The 22,731-nt window shown below is 40.6% G+C and overlaps 1 pseudogene; it reads left to right on the top strand.

The window, feature by feature from the left end:
- Window positions 1-123: 123 nt before the first annotated feature.
- Window positions 124-22,314, top strand: LOC104662006 (annotated as a pseudogene).
- Window positions 22,315-22,731: the final 417 nt, after the last annotated feature.

Below are 22,731 nucleotides of genomic sequence, written 5' to 3'. Positions count from 1 at the left end.
ATCTCTGGAGTGATATACAGGAGTTAAAGGGAGTGGTTGCCATTGAGGATGTGAGCGAGGGACAAGGGATTTGGAGTGGTAGAGAGACCACTCTGGCAAAGTTTTTTCATCAGGCACAGAGCAATGGTTAAGCAAGTTATGGCAGATCACCTTGATGATGAGTCTGGTAAATCTCATATATCAATCCTGATGTCTATTGCATCTCAAAACAGTCCTGTGAGATGGCATTGTTTATCTCTAACAGAAAGGCAAATTGATGATGGATGAGATTGAGTATCTGGCTGAGGTCCATGTATTGTTAGAAGCAATAGGCATTATGAATCCAGGCCTATCTGGCACCAGCTCCCTGCAGCCTGGCTGGAAAGTATCTCAGCTGTAAAAGATACCCCATTGTATTCCAAGTATCACTCATGTCTGTGCTGTTTCCCCACTAGACTGAGAGCTTCTTGAGGAGAAGAGCCACCCATCACTTCATCATCAGCCACTATCACAATGACTGGCATGTGACAAGTGTTCAGTAAAAGTTTATTGACTTGAACAGTTAGATGATTTTCTTTAAGCAATCAGATATTTATGAGATGTAAATGCCACAATCTGCCATCTTTTCTAAAAGGTAGACCATTTTGATTTGTGTCCTCATCACACCAAGCAATTTAAGAAAGAAAAAACAGGATGGTGAGTGTAAAAACTACAGCTGCAGAATTCAGGAGCAGGTTGTTTTCTTTGATGGTGTTTGGTTTTCCAGGGCATGAGAGAAGAATTCAAAACTTCCTACAAACACTTGCCTCTCCATAGAACTGACAAGGCTAAGTGTGAAACAGACTCTGCACTTTATCCTGTGAAAGGTTTTACTAGATGGCTCTTGTTTCTAGCTCCATTTAGACTGCTCAGAGCAGAAGTTGGCCTCAGCCTGTTTGCCCCTGGAGGATTCCCATCACATGTCAGTGATGAATGTGTCCCCACTAGCTCTAGTGACCTGCCCCTGCAATGTGCTGCAAACACTACACTCAACGGCAAAGTGTCCAGCCTCTGGAAAACTGGTATTGAGAGACTTTCCAGAGCATTAAAAGCTCTTAAAGGGCACTCTAAAGTTACTGGGAATTTTCTAGAACAGTGCTTAAAGCAATATTTAGTTTCCTGAATCTGTAAGAAACACACTCTTTTATTGGTCTCCCCTAACTTCCCAGCTTCTCTGAAAGCATGAGTCAGCCAATGGAAGAACAGTGGGGAGGTGAGTCTATCAATTTAGACTCAACCTTTGGGATTATTAACTTAGAATCTCAGAGAATTCCTTCCCTAGGATCACTGGGACAAAGCAGAATGGTATAATGGAAATAGCACAGATAGAAAGCAGATTAACCTGAGTTTAAAACTAGCTTCTGTCAACAACCAGTCATGTGACCTTGGGCAAGTTACTTCACTTCTTCAAGGTTTTGGGTCATCATTTTGCAATATTCTTGTGGAAATTTGATAGGTCATCATCAGCACAGTTCCAGGGACAAGAAACCTTTTTTTTTTTTTTTTTTTTTTTTGAGATAGGGTCTTGCTCTGTTGCCCAGGCTGGGATGTAGTGACACAATCAAGGCTTACTGCAGCCTCAAACTCCTGGGTTCAAGCCATCCCCCCACCTCAGCCTCCTAAGTAGCTGTAACTACAGGCATGGGTCACCATGCTCGACTACTTTTTAAAAAATTTATTGGCCGGGCATGGTGGCTCATGTCTGTAATCCCAGCACTTTGGGAGGCAAAGGTGGGCGGATCACCTGAGGTTGGGAGTTCAAGACCAGCCTGACCAACATAGTGAAACCCCACTACTAAAAGTACAAAAAATAGCTAGGTGTGGTGGTGCGTGCCTGTAGTCCCAGACACTTGGGAGGCTGAGACAGGAGTATCGCTTGAACCGCAGGCAGAGGTTGCAGTGAGCAGAGATCATACCACTGCACTCCAGCCTGGGCAACAGAGAAAGACTCTGTCTCAAAAAAGAAAAACAAATTATTTTGTACAGTAGGGTCTCACTGTGTTGCCCTGGCTGGTCTCGAGGCCTGGTCTCAAGTGATCCTCTCACCTCAGTCTCCCAAAGTGCTGGAATTACAGACATGAGCCACCACACCCAGCCTCCACCAACAATAAATCTTGTTGAGCAAAATGAGTGAATAACATACTTAAGATGACAAGCATATAGAGGACCTTAATTATTCATCTGGATAAAGGCCAGAATTTTAAAATAAATACATGAAATAAATAAATATTCATTATCTTCCTACTCTCTGCCCTTATCACCTTCATTTCAGGCTATATGTAGTCCTTCAGTGAATTTTTCCCCTTCAAGGCCACTTCCAAAGGTCACCAAGACCTATCTTTAACCAGAAAAAAAGAATAAATAAATAAACAAGAATTAACGAAACACCAGCCTGGCCAACATGGCGAAACCCCGTCTCTACTCAAAATACAAAAACTCGCTGGACATGGTGGCGCGCAACTGTAATCCCAGCTACTCGGAAGGCTGAGGCAGGAGAATCACTTGAACCCGGGAGGTGGAGGTTGCAGTGAGCCGAGATCACGCCACTGCACTCCAGCCCGGGTGGCAGCGAGACTCTGTCTCAAAAAGCAAAAAAGAATTATTGAAAGCAAAGAGGAAACATGAAGTGGAAATGTATTCACTTTCAGTTTCTAAGTCCCTAAAAATGGCCTTGTTTTTCTGTTTGTTTGGTCAAGAACGGACCTATCCATGTTGTTTAACAGAGAAAAAGTTTAATTTTGATTTTAAAACCCATTTATCTATAGTGTTGCAAAATGGGTTTCAGATAGACAATAGACAGCAGCCATTGCCAAACAGTGCATTCGAAACTCTTTATACTTTTCTTATGTAGTCACCATGGCTCAGTAGTTCAATATATGACTTCAACCTCTGACCAACCTAGATTAGAGTCCAAATTTGTCACTTATTTTCCGTATGGGCTTGGGCAATATTCTTAATCTGTCTGACCCTCAGTGTGCTTATCTGCAAAATGTGGCTAACAAGGATACCCACCTCATGATTTTCATAAGGATTAGATGAAATAATTGCCATGCCTACTATGGTGCCTGACACAAGGTTCCTGTCAACTAATTGTAGCTATTATTATCATCATCTCATTAATATAAACCCATGAGGGAGCTACTTCTATTTTACAGGGAAAGAAACAGAATCTTGGATGATGAATATAAAAATATTTAGTAGAGCAGGAGGCAGTGGCTCATGCCTGTATTCCCAGCACTTTGGGAGGCCAAGACAGGTGGATCACTTGAGGTCAGGAGTTTGAGACCAGCCTGACCAACATGGCGAAACCCCATCTCTACTAAAAATACAAAAATTAGCCAGGCGTGGTGGCATACACCTGTAGTCCCAGCTAGTTGGGAGGCTGAGGCAGGAGAATCATTTGAACATGAAGGCGGAGGTTGCAGTGAGCCAAGATTGTGCCACTGCACTCTAGCCTGGGTAACAGAGCAAGGCTCCGTCTCAAACAAGCAAACAAACAAATGAACACACAAAAAACATAAAAATATTTAGTACATCACCAAGCAAATGGTAAAAACCCATAGGTGAGCTTAAAAAAAAAAAAAATTCAACAGTCTTCAGCCTGGAGATCAGGAGTACTGACCCTCTATTCTTTGCAGGCATTTTGTGTAGGAAGAAGAAACTGAAAACAGCCTGTCGACTTGTCTGTCTATCCTTATATGTTAGGAGGAAATGGTCAGAGTTCCTGTACAGCTAGTATGTAGGCACTGCAGTTGTTCAGTAAGTACTTGTTAATCAAATAAATGGAGGGGTGAGCACACAGGAGCTCTGGTCTGGATGTTCCCAGTCAGGAGCTGCACCCGCACTCATTTCTGCTCTAGTCCCCCTATCTTCATTGCTACTTCATTCCTCACCTTAAAGTTTCAGGAAAATCCACAGAAGGTCTTCATTGGAAGATGAGAGGATGTAAACAAAAACCTGAGACTTCCTTGAGATATCAATCCTGAAAATTATATCCAAAGTCCAAAAAAAATGTGCCACACACATCTAATTGAGAAACTGTGGTAGACTATTAAAGTTGGGGACTAGAAAGGCTGTAACAGTCTTGGGGATGAGCAGGTCTCATATTGCTTTAGAAAGAAACAGTTTAAAGTCTGAATAAATCAATGGTTAAGCTTTGGAGACCTTAGTTTAAACAAACATATCTTGACCTACAACAGAAGTATAAACATGACCCTAAAAACACGTTTGCAAATGATTTTCTTGGCCACAGACATAGAAGAGTACAAAACTACGATCCTCAAAAGAACCCTTAAGTTTAGACTTCATTTTGTAAAATAAATTTGAGAGGGATCATAGTTTTGAACTGTTTTATATTTGTGACAGAAGAAAACATATAGGAAAGAAATTTTAAAATTTAAACATGAAAGCATGTTTGTGAGAGAAACTTTAGAAGGAAGAAAATGAAAGTCTATAATAGTGGCTTTAGGGTCAGACAATCCTAGGCTAGAATGCTAGAATTCTGGCCCAGTCAATTACTAGTAGGTGAGACTGAGCAAGTCATACACATATACAACTACACACACACACACACACACTCACACACGATTGTAAGATTAAATAGACGGTTACTGTTAATTACTTACCACAATGATGCATAGTACACAGAATGTGCTTAGTAAATAATCTTTTTTTCTGCTTTTTTATTTTTATTTTTAAAGAAACAAGGTCTCAGGCTGGTCTGAAACTCCTGGCCTCAAGCAATCCTCCTGCCTCAGCCTCCCAAAGTGGTGGGATTATGGCATGAGCTACCACACTCAGCCAATGATAGTTTCTATTATCAGAGAAAGAACAGAAAGAGAGGCCAATCCCTTGACAATAATTTCTCATATCCACCAGAGTTCCCAGACTGTTGCCAGAAGCAGTGTTTTATGGCTATGTTTACAAGGAATTGCCTAGAAGACAAGCACCTGTGATGTGGAGACAGCATGAGATTTAGGATTAGAAGAATCTAGGCCCCCAGTTCTGACCCTAACACTTTCAGGCAATGTGTACTTGAACTAATCACATATCATCTCTGAGATTTGGATTCCCCATCTGAAAATGAGTCCCAGGATTTTTCTGAGTACTAAGAGAAATAATGTGGGTTTACAGCCCTTTATAAATTGTGACACTCTTAACCGTAGCAAGTCCTTTAGTCTGGCCCTGTAATAGTCTTGCCCTAAGAAAGTACATATAGTCCTGTAAGGTAAGGTGCCAGGTTTCCATGAGATGGGCTGCAGAGGTCTCATGACCTACCAGCCACACTTATCTCAGATGCCAGGCCACTGACATTTCAGGGTAGAAGGGGACATAAAGGAGAACTCTGACACAAAAAAAGTTCAAAGTCAGCTGTCCCAGGCCAGTCAAGCAAGGAATCTTTCACCATCTCACCCTGATCAGAAAAGCTCACCTGTACCCTCAACATTTTCACATAAGAAATCTTTTTTAAGGGATCCAATAATTTGAAGGAAAAAGAGGGGCTAGAGGAAGAATGCTTTTGCTCAGTAGTGACAGCAGACTTTTCATCCTCATACCAATGCAAATAGTTAGCATGTTTCCTGAGCTATTTCTTACAGCAGCAGTGTGCTGTCATGCAAAAAAGCTTGAGTGACTCAAGGCTTGGCTAAAACCCTCCATTCCTTAATTAATGTGTGACCCTCAGTTTATTGCCACTTCCTTTGAATTATGGCTGCTTCTTGAAGCTAAGCAAAGTCACCATTGTAGAGGAGACACATCTTCCAAGTTCACCCGGTTGCTCTTAAAAGGCAGACTTTTTTTTTTTTTTTGAGACAAGGTCTCACTTCGTCACCCAGACTGGAATACAGTGTTGCAATCATAGCTCACTATATCCTCAAATTCCTGGAATCAAGTGAACATCCTGCCTCAGCCTCCCAAGTTGTAGGGATTACAGGGGTGAAACAGCATGCCCTGCAGAAGTCACATTTTTAGTTTCCAAATAGGTTTCACCTCTAATTGTTCTTTGAATGTTTTTCTTGAGTTAGTCTAGTGTCCCCCCTTTTTTTGTAAGCTCCAGCTCTATCTTCTCTTTTTTTCTTTTCTTTTCTTTCTTTTTTTTTTTTTTTTGAGACGGAGTCTTGCCCTGTCGTCCAGGCTGGAGTGCAGTGGCGCGATCTCGGCTCACTGCAACCTCCGCCTCCCGGGTTCACACCATTCTCCTGCCTCAGCTTCCCGAGTAGCTGGGACTACAGGCGCCCGCCAACTCGCCCGGCTAGTTTTTTGTATTTTTTAGTAGAGACGGGGTCTATCTTCTTTATTTGACAATTTAGTACCAAGGCCTGAACCCAGCACATAGTATGGTCACAATACATATTTGTACAGTGACTGCCTATAGGAATTAATCTACAACTCACTGTAATCTCCTTGATCAAGCCCCCAAAGTACCCAGCAGAATGCATAGCAGATGCTGAAGAAACATCAATTGATTAATTTATCTGTGTCATATTTATCATCTCTTCCTCCTGCTTCACTGGCATCTTCTCTTCTTTGGGAAGTTGAAATTTCCTGCTGTGTTTTTCACTTCTCAACTTCCACCAACCACTGGTACAAACTGCCATACTCTTGAAGACTTCTGGAATCTCCCTTTATAGGAAGGGTTGCCCGATTTAGCAAATAAAAATATAGGACACCAAGATAAAAATGAATTTTAGATAAACAATGAATAAAAATTGTATAGGTATAAATATGTCCCATTCAACATTTGGGTTATATTTATACCAAAAAAATTTTCATTGCTCATCTGAAATTCAAATGTTACAGTGCATTTTATCTGGCAACCTTATTTACAGGATCTCACAAGTATTGACACTAACATAGAAGTTGTCATTTCTCATAACTACACCTTTTAGACTCTGTGCTATTTATTTATTTATTTATTTATTTATTTATTTATTTATTTATTTATTTATAGAGATGAGGTCTCACTTTGTTGCCCAGGCTGCTCTTGAACTTCAGGGCTCACATGATCCACCCTCTTTGACTTCCCAAAGTGCTAGGATTACAGGTGTGAGCCATCACACCCAGCCTAGGCCCTGTGCTTATTAATTAGTCAGTTCCAAATACCCTAAGGAGACAGAAAGGTGCTTTATCTTCTTCAAGCACAGGCCTTGCTCAAAGTAATGTGTTGGGGAAGGGAGAATCAAGTATCTCAGTTTTTCTCCTTAATTTGAAGTTTCCTTCATTCAACTAGTGAGCTGCCCTCTCTTCTCTCAGCTGAGGGATAGATATTTGTGTATATTCCACCAAACCCAAATTAAGAGCATCCAAACACTAAGCATAGATTTCCTCCTTTGCATTGCGCCTGACACAGTTTATCCTTCCAGATCACCTGGCTGTTGCCACTGAAACATAGAAATCTTACCTCCTTCTCCAAATATCAGAGACCTTTAAAACTCTCTCCTTTGTATGCTTCTTAGTGTACTCAGTTACAAAGTCCTGGTTTTGTTTTTATTGCAGTTATTTATTTTCTGTTGTTTTCCCTACAGAAATACTTCTCATATCTGCCTCTTCCTCTTTCATTCCATTTCTCCAGCCTGTCCTGCCCATTTAATATGTCATCACCTGAGGCCTAGATTGCAGCAACAGTGTCTTAGCTCTTCTGGCTTCTTGCATTTGTGTACCTCCTAGAAAATGTATCTTTATATAGTCTCCTTTTCCCATCTGGGATTCCCCTTTGGGGAAAGCTGGCATAAATCTTGATTTTCTATTTAACAAATCAATACCAGGCTCCACAGCCCAGGCTTCAAGTTCCCCCAGCCTTTCTATTTTCTTCACCTTGTCTGTCTTCCATAGGCTGATATAGTCCAATTTCTATTTGCTCAGATCTGGGCCTCATCCCCACATCTGACTGCATGAGCCCCATCATTGCTTCTGCCTTGAATACTCAAATCCCTTCCCTCCTTCTCTGGACCAATCCATGTCCCTTACCTCCTTCAAAACCCAGCTTATTAGAAGATAATATAGCCAATCTTGGGGTGGAGAAAGCCTTTTCAAAGAGAAGAAAACAAAAGAGGAAAACGCAAAGGGAAAAGTTTAGTAGATTTGATTACACAAGAATGAAAAGATTCTCTATGTCAAAAAGTACTATCAACAAAACAGAAACAACTAGAAAAAGATTGCTACCTATAATATACAATGTTAGTATTCTTAATATAATTTGCAAATCAGTAAGAAACAGACATTCCAAAAGAAAATGAAGAGCAGGTATATTTGTGTGACACACACGAAGTAGAAGAGGCCAAAAACATGAGAAACCACAAAACCTCAGTAGTATTAGAGAAACACAAATTAAAAGAATAATGAGTTTCCTTTTTCTTTCATCAAACACATTTTTTATAGAATGATACTCCATGTTGATAAGAGTGAAAGAACAGGATTTTTCTTACATGCTTTAGCAGTGCTCTTTCTTATACTTCTTTTCTTTCTTTCTTTCTTTCTTTTTTTTTTTGAGACAGAGTCTCACTCTGTTGCCCAGGCTGGAGTGCAGTGGTGGCATCTTGGCTTACTGCAACCTCTGCCTCCCAGGTTCAAGCAATTCTTCTGCCTCAGTCTCCCAAGTAGCTGGGATTACAGGTGTATGCCACTATGCCTGGCTAATTTTTGTATTTTTATTAGAGATGGGGTTTCACCATGTTGTACAGGCTGGTCTTGAACTCTTGACTTCAGGTCATCTGCCCGCCTTGGCCTCCCAAAGTGCTGGGATTATAGGCATGAACCACCACGACCTGCCTCTTATACTTCTTTAAAAGAGCATAGATTAGGAAAACCTAATTGTTTACTTTGTTAACAGTGTTTTCCAATTTTCCTACAATAAATATGTATCCTTTTTAATAATTAACACAATATGTATATGCACTTTTCAAAATCTTATGAAAGCTGAAGGGAGGATGAGGCAGGAGAAGAAGGAAAGTGCGTTTTTCTTAACCAGATAGGCCTGGTTTAAAAATCCCTCATTGCCACTAACTAGCTGCAATTGACTTCTCAAGCCTGGGATCCTCACCTCAGTGAGCTGTTAAAACAGAAAAAAGTGTGTAACTGTTATTATAATACCTGGCACTTTGTAAACATTCAAAAAGTGGTGTTATTTATTGTTATTTTGTTGTATCCTCAGAGAGCATATAGTTTCAGTCTTTTGCATGTAGTAGATACAAAATTAAAATACCCACTAGATGGTCTGAGTTTTTATTATTATTATTATTATTATTATTATTATTATTATTATTATTATTATTTTGAGGGTGAGTCTCACTCTGTCGCCCAGGCTGGAGGACAGTGGCCTAATCTCGGCTCACTGCTACCTTCACTTCCTGGGTTCAAGCAATTCTTGTGCTTCAGCCTCCCATGTAGCTGGGATTACAGGCACACACCACCATGCCCGGCTAATTTTATTGTATTTTCAGTAGAGACTTACCATGTTGGCCAGGCTCATCTCGAACTTCTGACCTCAGGTGATCCACCCACCTCAGCCTCCCAAAGTGCTAGGATTATAGGTGTGAGCCACCACACTGACCCTGATTTTTTCTTTACCTTTGATATTCTTCTTCACTAACCCCATTTTTTCCTTCCCCTTTTCCTTTCCTCCTGTCTATTCAACAACTGTCCTATTCATTCCCTTTCTTCTTATCACACTGTTTCTTATGGACCAATCTTTCGCAAGTTCTTTGAATAGCATTTTTCAGGCATGGACGCATGTGCCTGTAGTTTCCAGCAACTTGGGAAACTTAGGCGGGAGGATTGCTTGAGCCCAGGAATTCGAGGCTACAGTAAGCCATGATTTTACCCCTGCACTCCAGTTGGAGTGACAGAGCAAGACTGTCTCAAAAATAAAAAAAATAAAATAAAATAAAAACCCAGTTCCAAAAGCTGCTGGTTTGTCAGACTTACCTGAAGTTCACCAGCAATGACAACGGTCTCCAGTTTCCCCTTACTGTTACTCCTTATTTTATTAATATTTTGCTTGAAACTCATCTGTCTTTGGAATGCTTCCTATGCTTGACTGCACCTGAGTCTACTAACGTCGGTGTTTCCTGGTAATCTGTGACCTATTTGTCTGCTGACCTCTTTCCTCCAGGCAGAAGCTAATTCTGTGTTTCTTATGATGCTTCTTGCATGTTCATATTCATTCGTGTTATAAATTAAATTAATAGTATTTCAGATCAGCAAAATAGCTTCCCTTCCCTTCCTCTTCTTTTCCCCTTTTGTCCCTTCTACTCCTTTGCCCTCCTCCCTGAAAATATAATTATTAATTATTCCTTTTCTCTGACATAAATCTATATTTGCTTTTGGAAAGTAGAATGAATACTTTTTTACCTATAACCCATATTGAAATATGTCTTTTTAGTATTTGGGAAACACGCACTAAACACTTTAGGACAGTTGCTAAGAGATTTTAACAACAGCAGAATGTGATTATGCAACAAGCACTGGATTCTCCCCTCCATGTCTTTATAACTATTAAGGTCTATGATTACGGGGCTTGGCATTAGACCAGATGTGAATTCTGTCTCCAATGCTATACAACCTTATTCACCTAACCTCTCTGGGATTTAGCTTCTTTGTCTATAAAAAGTTGATAACATCTATAACAGAAGATGGGAGTTAAATGTGTATAAAGTATATAAGAAACATGGGAGTTAAATGTGTATAAAGTATATAAGAAACAATCTAACACAGAGTAGATGTAGGGATACTATCTAACGTAAAGAGAAATGTGCATTTCCCCTTCCCTTTAGGAGATTCATTCATTTCTTAGGGGATTTATAATCCAATGGGAAAAGTCAAGATCTACATAAACAAACACTAAACATAATCAAAATGAATTTATTAAGCACGTAGGACTTAAAATGTGTCATGTATTCCACTAAAGGAACTTTGCAAAGATGGTCTTATTTAATCTTTATAACTGGTACTATTATAACTTTATTTATTTATTTATTTATTTTGAGGCAGAGTTTTGCTCTGTCACCCAGGCTAGAGTACAGTGGAACGATCATGGCTAATTTTAGCTTCTACATCCCAGGCTCAAGTGACCCTCCCACGTCAGCCTCCCAAGTATTGGGACCACAGGCGCGCACCACCACGCCTAGCTAATTTTTTGATTTTTTTGTAGAGGCAGAGTCTTGCTATGTTACCCAGGCTGATCTCAAACTCCTGGGCTGAAGAGATCCTCCTACTTTGGCTTCCTAAAGTGCTGGGATTACAGGCATGAACCACCATGCCCAGCCATAACCCCAATTTTAGGATGAGGAAACTGACATCCCTATAGGTCCTGTAGTTAGTAAGGGGTACAGCCCATGCAGTCAGGTACCAGTGTCCATGCTCATAACCAATCACATCATATTGTTCTCACTTATGTCTTGCACAGAGTAGGAACTCAATAAATATTTTCAAATATCTCCTCTAATTTCTTTTTCCAAAGCAAAGAATAATCACCACACATCCCAGAAAAGCATATCTTACCTAATCTCTGATCAAAACAATTGGCTGTTTTGCACAGTCTAAAACTCAGATACAGTTTGGTGCAAAGAAAACAGGGGAAAAGGCTGGGCGCAGTGGCTCATGCCTGTAATCCCAGCACTTTGGGAGGCTGAGGCAGGCAGATCAGGAGGTCAGGAGATCGAGACCATCCTGGCTAACATGGTGAAACTCCATCTCTACTAAAAATACAAAAAATTAGCTGGGCGTAGTGGCAGATGCCTGTAGGCCCAGCTACTCAGGAGGCTGAGGCAGGAGAATGACGTGAACCCAGGAGGCAGAGCTTGCAGTGAGCCGAGATTACACCACTGCACTCCAGCTTGGGGGACAGAGTGAGACTCCATCTCAAAAAAAAAAAAGAAAAGAAAAAAAGAAAACAGGAAACTTGGGTAACTTTTACTGTTGAAGATCTGGTTTCCCTAAGGCTAGTGACTCTGTAATAATAAACAGTAGAGTATGAATAAATGACATTTTTTATTAATGGTCCTTTTGGACTCCACAATCTCTTTCAGAGAGAATTCATTTAGCATGTTCCTTTAATATTTGTTTCCTCATTTAATTCTCACAACTACCTTATGAATAAGTATCATTTATAGACCTAATTTATACTGGAGAAGCTGTATAAATTCAACATAAATGTTGAATTTCCCAGGGTCAGCAAAACTGGGAAGTGATAGGACTTGAACTTTGAACTCCGCAAAGTTAATGACGTTTCTGTCATCCTACTCTTAGAAATGGCAATATCTATAAGGTTGTGCTGGAAATCTTCCCTTTTATTAACACTGTGCCCCGGCACCTCACCTGTAGGCTCAGAGTTCCGACTACTTTGTGAACTGAGGTGTGTTGTGATGGAGTATAAATCTATCTTTGGAAACATTTGAAGCCAGGCGTGGTGGTGCATGCCTGTAGTCCCAGCTACTTCGGGGGCTGAGGCAAGAGGATCACTTGAGCCCAGGAGTTTGAGGCTGAAGTGATTGCAGTAAACTATGATCATGCCACTACACTCCAACTAGGGCAACAGAGTGAGACCCCATCTCTAAACAAAAAAAAAAAAAAAAAAAAGAAGAAGAAGAAGGAAAGAAACATTTAGAAATTTGGAAGGGGCAGCTGGGCGTGGTGGCTCACCCCTATAATCCCAGCCCTTTGGGAGGCCAAGGAGGGTGGATCACGAGGTGAGGAGATCAAGACCATCCTGGCTAACACGGTGAAACCCCGTCTCTACCAAAACTACAAAAAATTATCCGGGCGTGGTGGTGGGCTCCTGTAGTCCCAGCTACTCAGTAGGCTGAGGCAGGAGAATGGCGTGAAGCTGGGAGGCAGAGCTTGCAGTGAGCTGAGATTGCATCACTGCACTCCAGCCTGGGCGACACAGCGAGACTCCGACTCAAAAAAGAGAAAGAAAGAAATTTGGAAGGGCCAGAAGCAGTGGCTCACACCTGTAATCCCAGCACTTTGGGAAAGCGAGGCAGGTGGATCATCTGAGGTGAAGAGTTCAAGACCAGCCTGACCAACACGGTGAAACTCCATCTCTACTAAAAATACAAAAATTAGCTGGGCATGGTGGCACATGCATGTAATCCCAGCTACTTGGGAGGCTGAAGCAGGAGAATCGCTTGAACCCGGGAGGCAGAGGTTGCGGTGAGCCACGATCATACCATTGCACTCCAGCCTGGACAACAAGAGTGGAATTACGTTTCAAAAAAAAAAAAAAAAAAAAATTTGGAAGCACTCTGTGTTCTCAACCAACAATCAGGGGTGTAACTTTGGCAATAACTGTTTATCTTAGAACATTTAGAGTAAGTCTTCAGGACACCAAGTTAGTAGCTCTGATTTGAGGCTATGATAATGGGCAGAAAACGTTTTGTTCCAGCCAGTCTGTGGCTCTGTCCATCAAAATTAATGATATCAAAACACTTTGAAGATTCAGACTGCTATAAAAAGATGAATTGTAAAAGCCGTGGACCTCAACTGTATTTAACCCTGTTTCAGTATTACTAACATTTCATCCTGCTGGCTAGGTTTTACTATGAGTGCCCCATTAGGACATTCAAGAATGTGGCTAGAAATATGGTTGACACCACTGATGTTGGTGTTCCTTACTGAAACCATTATGGACACTAACTTTTCTTAAAGTAGAGATAAGGTTTCACTATGTTACTCAGGCTGATCTCAAACTCAGGGCCTCAAGCAATTCTCCTGCCTTGACCTCCCAAAATGCTGGGATCATAGGTGTGACTACCATACCTAGCCATGAATTTATGTATTTATTTATTAAGACAGAGTCTCACTCTGTCACCCAGGCTGGAGTGCAGTGGCCCGATCTCAGCTCACTGCAACCTCTGCCTTCCTGGTTCAAGTGATTCTAGTGCCTCAGACACCCAAGTAGCTGGGATTACAGGGATGTGCCACCCAACCCAGCTAATTTTTGTATTTTTAGTAGAGACAGGGTTTCACCATGTTGGTCAGACTGGTCTTGAACTGCTGGCCTCAAGTGATCTCTCACCTCAGCCTCCCAAAATTCTGGGATTACAGATGTGAGCCACTGTGCCCAGTCGAATTTATATTTTTAAAGAGAACCTACATGCTATCCAAAAATAAACCCGGAGTGATTCCATCTTAAGGCATATTTTAAATGAGTAAATTATCCAGTTCTAAGATGAAGATCAAGTTTATAGCAAGATGACAAATTGATTCTGAACTCTTATTAATGTAGATATCATCTATTTAGACTTAGAGATAATTTTTACAGGGTTCAGGGTAAGTATATTTTGGCTTAGCAAACCCTTTCTTCTAAATATTAAGTCATAACATGGGGTTCCTGGATATTTAAGGGATCTGTAGAAGTGGTAAAGGAGGTTTCAGAACAAACGTCAACCTCAAATTGGGCTGTGCAGGCTAAATCACATGTTAACTTAGGAGCTGTGGCAATCAACTCAGAGTGACAGATTAGCTCTGATGGGCACTCACAGTGTTCCTGACTATGATCCATGATGCAAAGGATAGGGTCTATGTGTATCAAAAAATGTACTTGATGGTGAAATATTTGGAAATAACTTTCCCAGAGTATGAATTAATAAAATGTTAAGACCATAGAGGAACATTTTAAAATACAGTATGGTTTTGGGAGTGATGTCAGCTAGATGGCAGAATAGGAGTTTTTAGTGCCTGTCTCCTTGCAGAAACACTAATTTAAATAGCTATCTACATGCAAAAATACTTTCATAAGAGCTAAGGAATTCAGGTAAGAGATGACAGTATGTAGGTGGAACACAGAAATAAGAAATGATGCATTAAAGAGGGTAGGAAGGACAGTTTTACATTGCCCACATTATGTCTTCCAAGCCTTCTGAGGGAGGAAGAGGAGGGAACACCCAGTTTTACCATGAACCACAGCATCAGGCCCTCCCCAGTGAACCCTTGTGGCTGGCTGGTCCCTGTGGATCCAGACTCTAGGCCGCCCCCTGCACCCCTAGGCTCCAGGCAAGACCCCACATCCCAAAGACCCAAGCTCACTCAGTACCAGGCTGGCCCCCACATCCTCAGGCTTTAGGCTGGCACCACAGACCAAGCCTCTAGACCAGCCCCACAGACCCAGGCTCCAGGACTGCCCCAGTGCCATGCCACCAGCCCCCATGGCCCTAGCCACCAGGCCGGCATCTGTGGCCCCAAGCTCCAGCAGACCCAGGCTCTAGAATCACTCCCATGGACCACCCCCATGGACCCAGGACCCAGTCCCAGCTCTGCAGACTCAGGTTCCAGACCTGTCCCAGCACCAGGCAAGCCCTTGTAGACCAGGTCCACCTCGAGAACCCAGACACCAGGCCTGCACTAGCACCAGTACACTCCCCAGCAGACTCAGGCTCAAGACCCATCCCAGGGTCAGTTTAACTCCAATGGACCCGGGCTTCCTGTCAGCCCTTGTGGACACAGGCTGTAGGCCTATTCCTGCAGACTCAGGCTCCAGGCCCTCTCCAGCAGGCCCAGTCACCGGGACCACACCAGTGAACCCCAGTGCCAGGCCATCTCCATGGACTCAGGATTAAGGACTGTACCACCCACAGACTCAGGTTCCAGATCCACCTCTGCAGACCCCAGACACCAGATCAGCCCATCTGAGGACTTCAGAAGTAAGCCTACCCATGAACTCATCAGATGGTCCTTCCAGAATCACAGAATAATAATCAGGGAAACATGATACCACCAAAGGTAAAAAAATTAAAGCACTAATAACTGACCTTAAAAATTGAGATACACGGCCAGGCACAGTGGCTCATGCCTGTAATCCCAGCACTTTGGGAGGCCGAGGCAGGTGGATCACCTGAGGTCACCTGAGGAGTTTGAGACCAGGCTGGCCAACATGGTGAAACCCCATCTCTACTAAAAGTACAAAAATTAGGCAGGCGTGGTGGTGGGTGCCTGTAATCCCAGTTGCTTAGGAGGCTGAGGCAGGAGAATCACTTGAAGCTGGGAGATAGAGTTTGCGGTGAGCCCAGATCGTGCCACTGCACTCCAGCCTGTGTGACAAAAGCGAGATTCCATCTCAAAATATAAAAGTAAAAATAAATAGAAAATAAATTGAGATAACACAAACTTCATGAATTTGTATATCAAAATAATTTGTAATTATTTGAAAATTTGTAAGAGTTCAAAATAATCATCTTAAAGAAGCTCAAGGAGCTATAAGAGAACACAGACAACTAAATGATTATTAGGAAAACAATTCATGAACAAAATGAGTTCAACTAAGGGAGATCTTCACCAAGACACATTATAGTCAAATTCTCAAAAGTAAAAGACAGAGGCCAGGCAGGGTAGCTCACACCTGTAATCTCAACACTTTGGGAAGCTGAAGCCTTTATCTCATACCACATACAAAAGGCAACTCAAAACCAGGCCAGGCGCAGTGGTTCACGTCTGTAATCCCAATATTTTGGGAGGCCAAGGCAAGCAGATCATTTGAGGTCAGGAGTTCGAGACCAGCCTGGCCAACACGGTGAAATCTTGTCTCCACTAAAATATAAAGATTAGCTAGATGTAGTGGTGCACACTTGTAATCCCAGCTATTCCAGAGACTGAGGTGGGAGGATCACTTGAGCTCTTGCGGTAGAGTTTGCAGTGAGCCGAGATAGTGCCACTGCACTCCAGCCTGGGTGACAAAGCGAGACCCTGTCTTAAAAAATAAAATAAAATAAGCTAGGCATGGTGGCTCATGCCTGTAATCCCAGCACTTTGGGAGGCCAAGGCGGGCGGATCACCTGAGGTCGGGAGTTCAAGACTAGCCTGACCAACATGGGGAAACCCCATCTCAACTAAAAATAAAAAAAATTTAAAAACCCTTTTATTAGATAAATACAATTGCATCAAACTATACAGCACAAATTATACTGCCCACCAAAGAAAATGATCAACAGAGTAAGGAGACAACCTACAGAATGGCAGAAGATATGTTCAAGCCATTTATCTGATAAAAGGCTTTTTTTGGTATTGTTTGTTTGTTTGTTTGTTTGTTTTTCAGATAGAGTAGTCTCATTCTGTCACCCAGGCTGGAAAAAAATTATATATATATATGTGTGTGTGTGTGTGTGTGTGTGTATAGCCGTTGTAGAAGAAAAGCATGAAATTTCCTTAAAAAAAAATTTAAAATAGAACTACCATATGATTCAGCAATCTCACTTTTGGATATACATCCAAAGGAAATGAAATCAGTATGTCGAAAAGATATCTATACACATGTTCATTGCAGTGTTATTTTCAATAGCCAACATATGGAATCAACTTAAGTGTCCATCAACAGATGGACAAAAAATGAATAAAGAAAATAGGGTATACATAATGGAATATTACTCACTCCTCAAAATGAAGGAAGTCTTGTCATGTTCAAGAACATGGATTAACCTGGAGGACATTATGCTAAGTGAAATAAGTCAGGCACAAAAGGCAAATACTGCATGATCTCATTTTTATGTGGAGTTGAAAAAATTTAAATTCATAGAAGGAGAGAGGAGAGTGCTGGGGGTGAGAGAAGTGGGAAAATGTTCATCAAAGTGAGCAAGGTTTCAGTTAAGCAGGAGGAATAAGTTCTGGATTAATAAGTCCAGCATAATAACTATCGCTAATAATATTGTATCGTGTGCATGAAACTTACTAAAAGAGTATATCTTAAATGTTCTTAGCACCAAAAAAACATTGTAACAATGCAAGACGATAAACACATTCATTAGCTTAATTGTGGCAATCATTTCACAGTGTATATACATATCAAAATAATTTGTATCACATTGTATAATATAAATATACACAATATGTATGTATGTATGTATGTATGTAAGTATGTATGTATGTATTTATTTTTGGAGATGGATTCTCACTCTGTTGCCGAGGTTGGAGAACAGTGGTATGATCTCAGCTCACTGCAACCTCTGCCTCCCAGGTTCAAGTGATTCTTGTGCCTCAGCCTCCCGAATAGCTGGGACTACAGGCATATGCCACCACCCTTGGCTAATTTTTTATGTTTTAGTAGAAACGAGGTTTCACCATGTCAGCCAGGCTGGTCTTGAACTCCTGACCTCAAGTGATCCGCCCACCGCATGAACCACCATGCACAGCCTAATATATACAATTTGTATTTGTCAGTTATACCTCCATAAAGAGAAAAAAAAAAGTAGCAGTAAGAAAAATAAAATAACATTTTATGTGATTTTATGTATATTATTAAAAATGGGATGGAAATAACTGAAATGGAAAAAACGCAGGCCAACCTAAGGTCCCCAGAAGGGCAGGCACAGGTTTGGCGGCCAGAGAGGTTGTGGTGGATGCGTTGCCGTATTTTGATCAAGGTTATGAAGCCCCTGGTGTGTGGGAAGCTGCTGGGGTGCTGGTGGAAGAGCAAACTCACCTACTAAGAACTACCTGAGCTGCCTATCAGCCCCAGATTATTCTGCATTTGAAATTCTAGAGAGCATTTAACCCAGAGAATAATTAGGGGAAGGAAAATAATCCATTATAATGACTGACATAATGAGAAATGAATTTGCAAGACTGGCTGCCTGACAACCAATTGAATTGCTCGGTATGAAATGATATGAGCTTCCAGCCCCTTTCTCCCATCAAAAAAATGACACTACTGCATGGTAAGAATGTGTAAACAATTTTATTGCCCAGTTAAAGCAGCAAGCAGTTAGAATTGAGAATCTGGAACTAATGTCATAGCATGGGTGTAATGCCTAGAAAGTTTACAATGAAAATCTAGTTCATATGATTGAACATTCACAGAAAGAACTTCAGAAGGTAAGAAAACATATTCAATAGTTTAACAGGGCAGAGAAAGAACATGCAACTCACGCTGGATCTAAATTGAGAGAAATGGAGTCAAATTGGGGATCCCCGGTCAGTAAGAATTACAAGATTGAACAGACTATTGTTCAACTAGAAAATGAAATCTGTGTGGCCGGGTGTGGTGGCTCACACCTGTAATCCCAGCACTTTGGGAAGCCAGGCGGAGGCAGGTGGATCACGAGGTCAGGAGTTCAAGACCAGTCTGGCCAAGATAGTGAAACCCCGTCTCTACTAAAAATACAAAAAATTAACCGGGAGAGGTGGTGGTTGCCTGTAATCCCAGCTACTCGGGAGGCTAAGGCAGAGAATTGCTTGACTCTGGGAGGCGCGAGATAGCCCCACTGCACTCCAGCCTGGGTGACAGCGACAGAGCGACACTCCATCTCAAAAAAAAAAAAAAGAAAAGAAAAAGAAAATGAAATCTATCAAATTAAGGAGCAATATGGAGAAGCAAAGAAAACATTCCATGAGACTTCTGAAAAGACAATTTCGTAGGTTGAAGAAAAGTTTGGCTTTCACAGAAGGGATGTGAACTTTCAATGAACTATGAAGGACAACAGCATCTTCCAGAAACCATTGATATTTAAATGTTTAGAAATCATAGACTGTGTGGGTCGGGCTCGGTAGCTCACGCCTGTAATCCCAGCACGTTGGGAGGCTGAGGAGGGCGGATCATGAGGTCAGGAGATTGAGACCATCCTGGCGAACACGGTGAAATCCTGTCTCTACTAAAAATACAAAAAAAATTAGCCGGGCTTGGTGGCGGGCGCCTGTAGTCCCAGCTACTGGGGAGGCTGAGGCAGGAGAATGGCGTGAACCCGGGAGGCGGAGGTTGCAGTGAGCCGAGATCGCGCCACTGCACTCCAGCCTGGGCGACAGAGCGAGACTCCGTCTCAAAAAAAAAAAAAAAAAAAAAAAAAAAAGAAATCATAGACTGTGTGGATGGTTGTAGTAATTCTATTTGTATATCCTAGCAAAATAAAAATGTCTGCCTTGGTGGTTAAAAAAAAAAGAAAGAAAGAACTGAAATGTAACAGTGGTTGTTTTTGGTTCGTAGTCCATAGGCAACCAATTTGTTCTTTTTAGTATTTTCCAAATTATATTTAATGTGTGTGTATTAACTTATAATGGGAACTACATATACTTTTTATAGTTAAGAAGTTAAATCATAATTTCTAAGTAAGTATTTTGGAAAACACTAATTTATACACATTACATATTATCCTTATCTGTTTCATTTAATCAAGAACCTTAACCCCTCTACCTTTCCCCTATTTCATCTACTTTTAACCTACCTTAGTCATTTAATGCTTTTAGATTAATGGTGAAATGACTCACTGGGGCCCAAGTCTTGATCTGATCTTGCAATTTTCAGAAAATAATGTCAAACCTGTCAATTGATTGGGATTCATCTGAAAGGGGATAGACCAAAAGTGTACCCTGTAGACATGGCTACAGAGTATGCTAAAAAAGTAACTAAGTTTGCTCCAGCACCTAAGGGAATGAGTGAGTCAATTAAACTCTGTACTGGACATAGCCAAAAACTATTCTTCCAGAACATAACCTGGAAGCTTTATTAATTAATAATATTTTTAAAATATATTTTTTAAAAAATTAATTTTTGTGGGTACATAGTAGATGTATATGTTTATGAGGTACATGAAATGTTTTGAAACAGGCATGTGAGATGAAATAAACACATCATGGAGAATGGGGTACCCATCACTTCAAGCATTTATCGTTTGTGTTACAAACAATCCAATTACATTATTTTAGTTATTTAAAAATATACAGTTAAATTATTATTGACGATAGTCACCCTGTTGTGCTCTTGTATAATAGGTCTTATTCATTCTTTTTATTTATTTATTTTTACCCATTAACCATGCCCACCTAACCCACACAGCCCCCAGTACCCTTCCCAGCCTCGGGGTAACCATTCTTCTACATTCTATGCCTGTGAGTTCAATTGTTTTCGTTTTTAGATCCCACAAATAAGAGAGAACATGTGATGTTTGCCTTTCTGTGCCCTGAAAGCTTTATTTTTAATAAAAATAAAATATTAGTTTTTCTTTTCCCTTTCAAAAAATTAATACTGTACATGGTCAACATGAAAAATTAGAAAGCAAAACAAAGCTGTAATACAAAGTAACTTTTCAAAGTTACCCCAGAAAAGTTTTATTTTATTTTTTTATCTTTTGGATACACTTTTAAAATGTAGATTCCAAAGTTGTCTTCTTAACCAATTGAATGAAAATATCCAGGGTGGAGCCCAGAAATCTGCATTTGTAAACAAATATGCCAGGTGAATGGGTGGTTCTATCTAGAGAAGACCCTGGTTAAAATGTAGTCGACATTGTGCAAAGCACCTACAGAGTGTATCACTAAAGAAAAATTGATTGCATAATGTACACCCAGGTTTTCAGTGAATTATCTTGCCCTATAAGGTAATTTAGCTTTATATTCCCTTCTTGCTTATTGTCATTTGGACTTTTTACCTTCTTTTTGGATACTTTGGCCTAATACACCTATGGAAGCCATGTAAATAAAAAATTGAGACACATCTGATATAGGATTATAGGATTATTATTACTATTATTTTATTTGGGAAATTGAGGCTTAGGCGGTGAGGTAACTTGCCTGAAGTCACACAAAGTGGTTGGGACCATATTGAGACTAATTCTACTAATTCTGTTCTAAGTATATAAATACTGAAGTTTTAATGGTGGTTTCTCTATAGAATAAAATAATTATGATCTTAGGATTTGTTAACTTTAAATCATTGTATTATTTTTAGAAAAAATGAACAGCTTTGGTGGTGGAAGTTGTAGTTACTGACTGCACAGACTGCCCACAAAAACCAACCATAAAAGAGAAAATTCTCAGAAATGCTCGATCTTTGCTTAGCATCCAAAGTCTTTCTCCTAGGATTTGTGGTTACCCCATATGCATTGATATTTATCTGATAATCAGATATTGTGCCTGGGTTGACCTCCCTGTTTCCAGGACTTATTTATTGGATTCATTATCAGTACCTTCAGCAGGGAACACCAAGACAGTGATTGTTAAGCCTGAGGAAGTATTTATGGGTTTTTAAAATTATTATTAGCTGACACCTGGAATTAAACTATCTAAAAAAAAGACCAACAGGACACTCCAATTAATAGCAGATTCGAAATAAAATAGTAAAAATGCAAAATGATGACCAAAGTTCTGAAATTAGTCATTAGTCTAAAATTGAAGACAGCTGATCTTTAAAGTAAATTTTCATCATTATTCATGAGTTCTCTATACTTGAGATTTTGTGAATTTCTATGAAGTTTGGACTGTCTTGTTCCCAGGATAGAAATAGATCAAAGTGGGAACTCACCCCATGAGGATAGTTTCTGTGTCAGGGAGTGTTTAGTTCTAGATCAAGAGGTTGGAAGTGAAGTGTTGTCTTTCGGATAGGCCGAACCCAAATCAGGAATAGTCAAAATAGTATAATTAGCAACAGGCAGGGAGAAAGCATAGGATCATTAAAGAAGGAATACAGAGGAGGAAGACCTGTGAGACAGAAAGAGGACTAGATGCGAAACACAAGGTGTAACAGAATGTTCATTTTAGCTGGGCCCATTCTACCCATCTTAAAAAACAGTAATAACAAAAAACAATAACAAAGAAAAATTCTATTTTTCAAGTTTCCCTTGTAGCTACGTTGGGCCATAAGTAAGTAGAAATGATATATGATTCGTACATCTCTCTCTCTTTTTTTTTTTTCCTGAGACGGAGTCTCTCTCTGTCACCCAGTCTGGAGTGCAGTGGTGCGATCTCAGCGCACTGCAATCTCCACCTCCGAGGTTCAAGCAATTCTCCTGCCTCAGCCTC

Source organism: Rhinopithecus roxellana, chromosome 15 (genome assembly GCF_007565055.1).
Source record: "Rhinopithecus roxellana isolate Shanxi Qingling chromosome 15, ASM756505v1, whole genome shotgun sequence".
Classification (NCBI taxonomy): Eukaryota; Metazoa; Chordata; class Mammalia; order Primates; family Cercopithecidae; genus Rhinopithecus; species Rhinopithecus roxellana.
The sequence above is the reverse complement of the archived record's forward strand: the minus strand, read 5'-3'. Positions and strand labels throughout refer to the sequence as shown.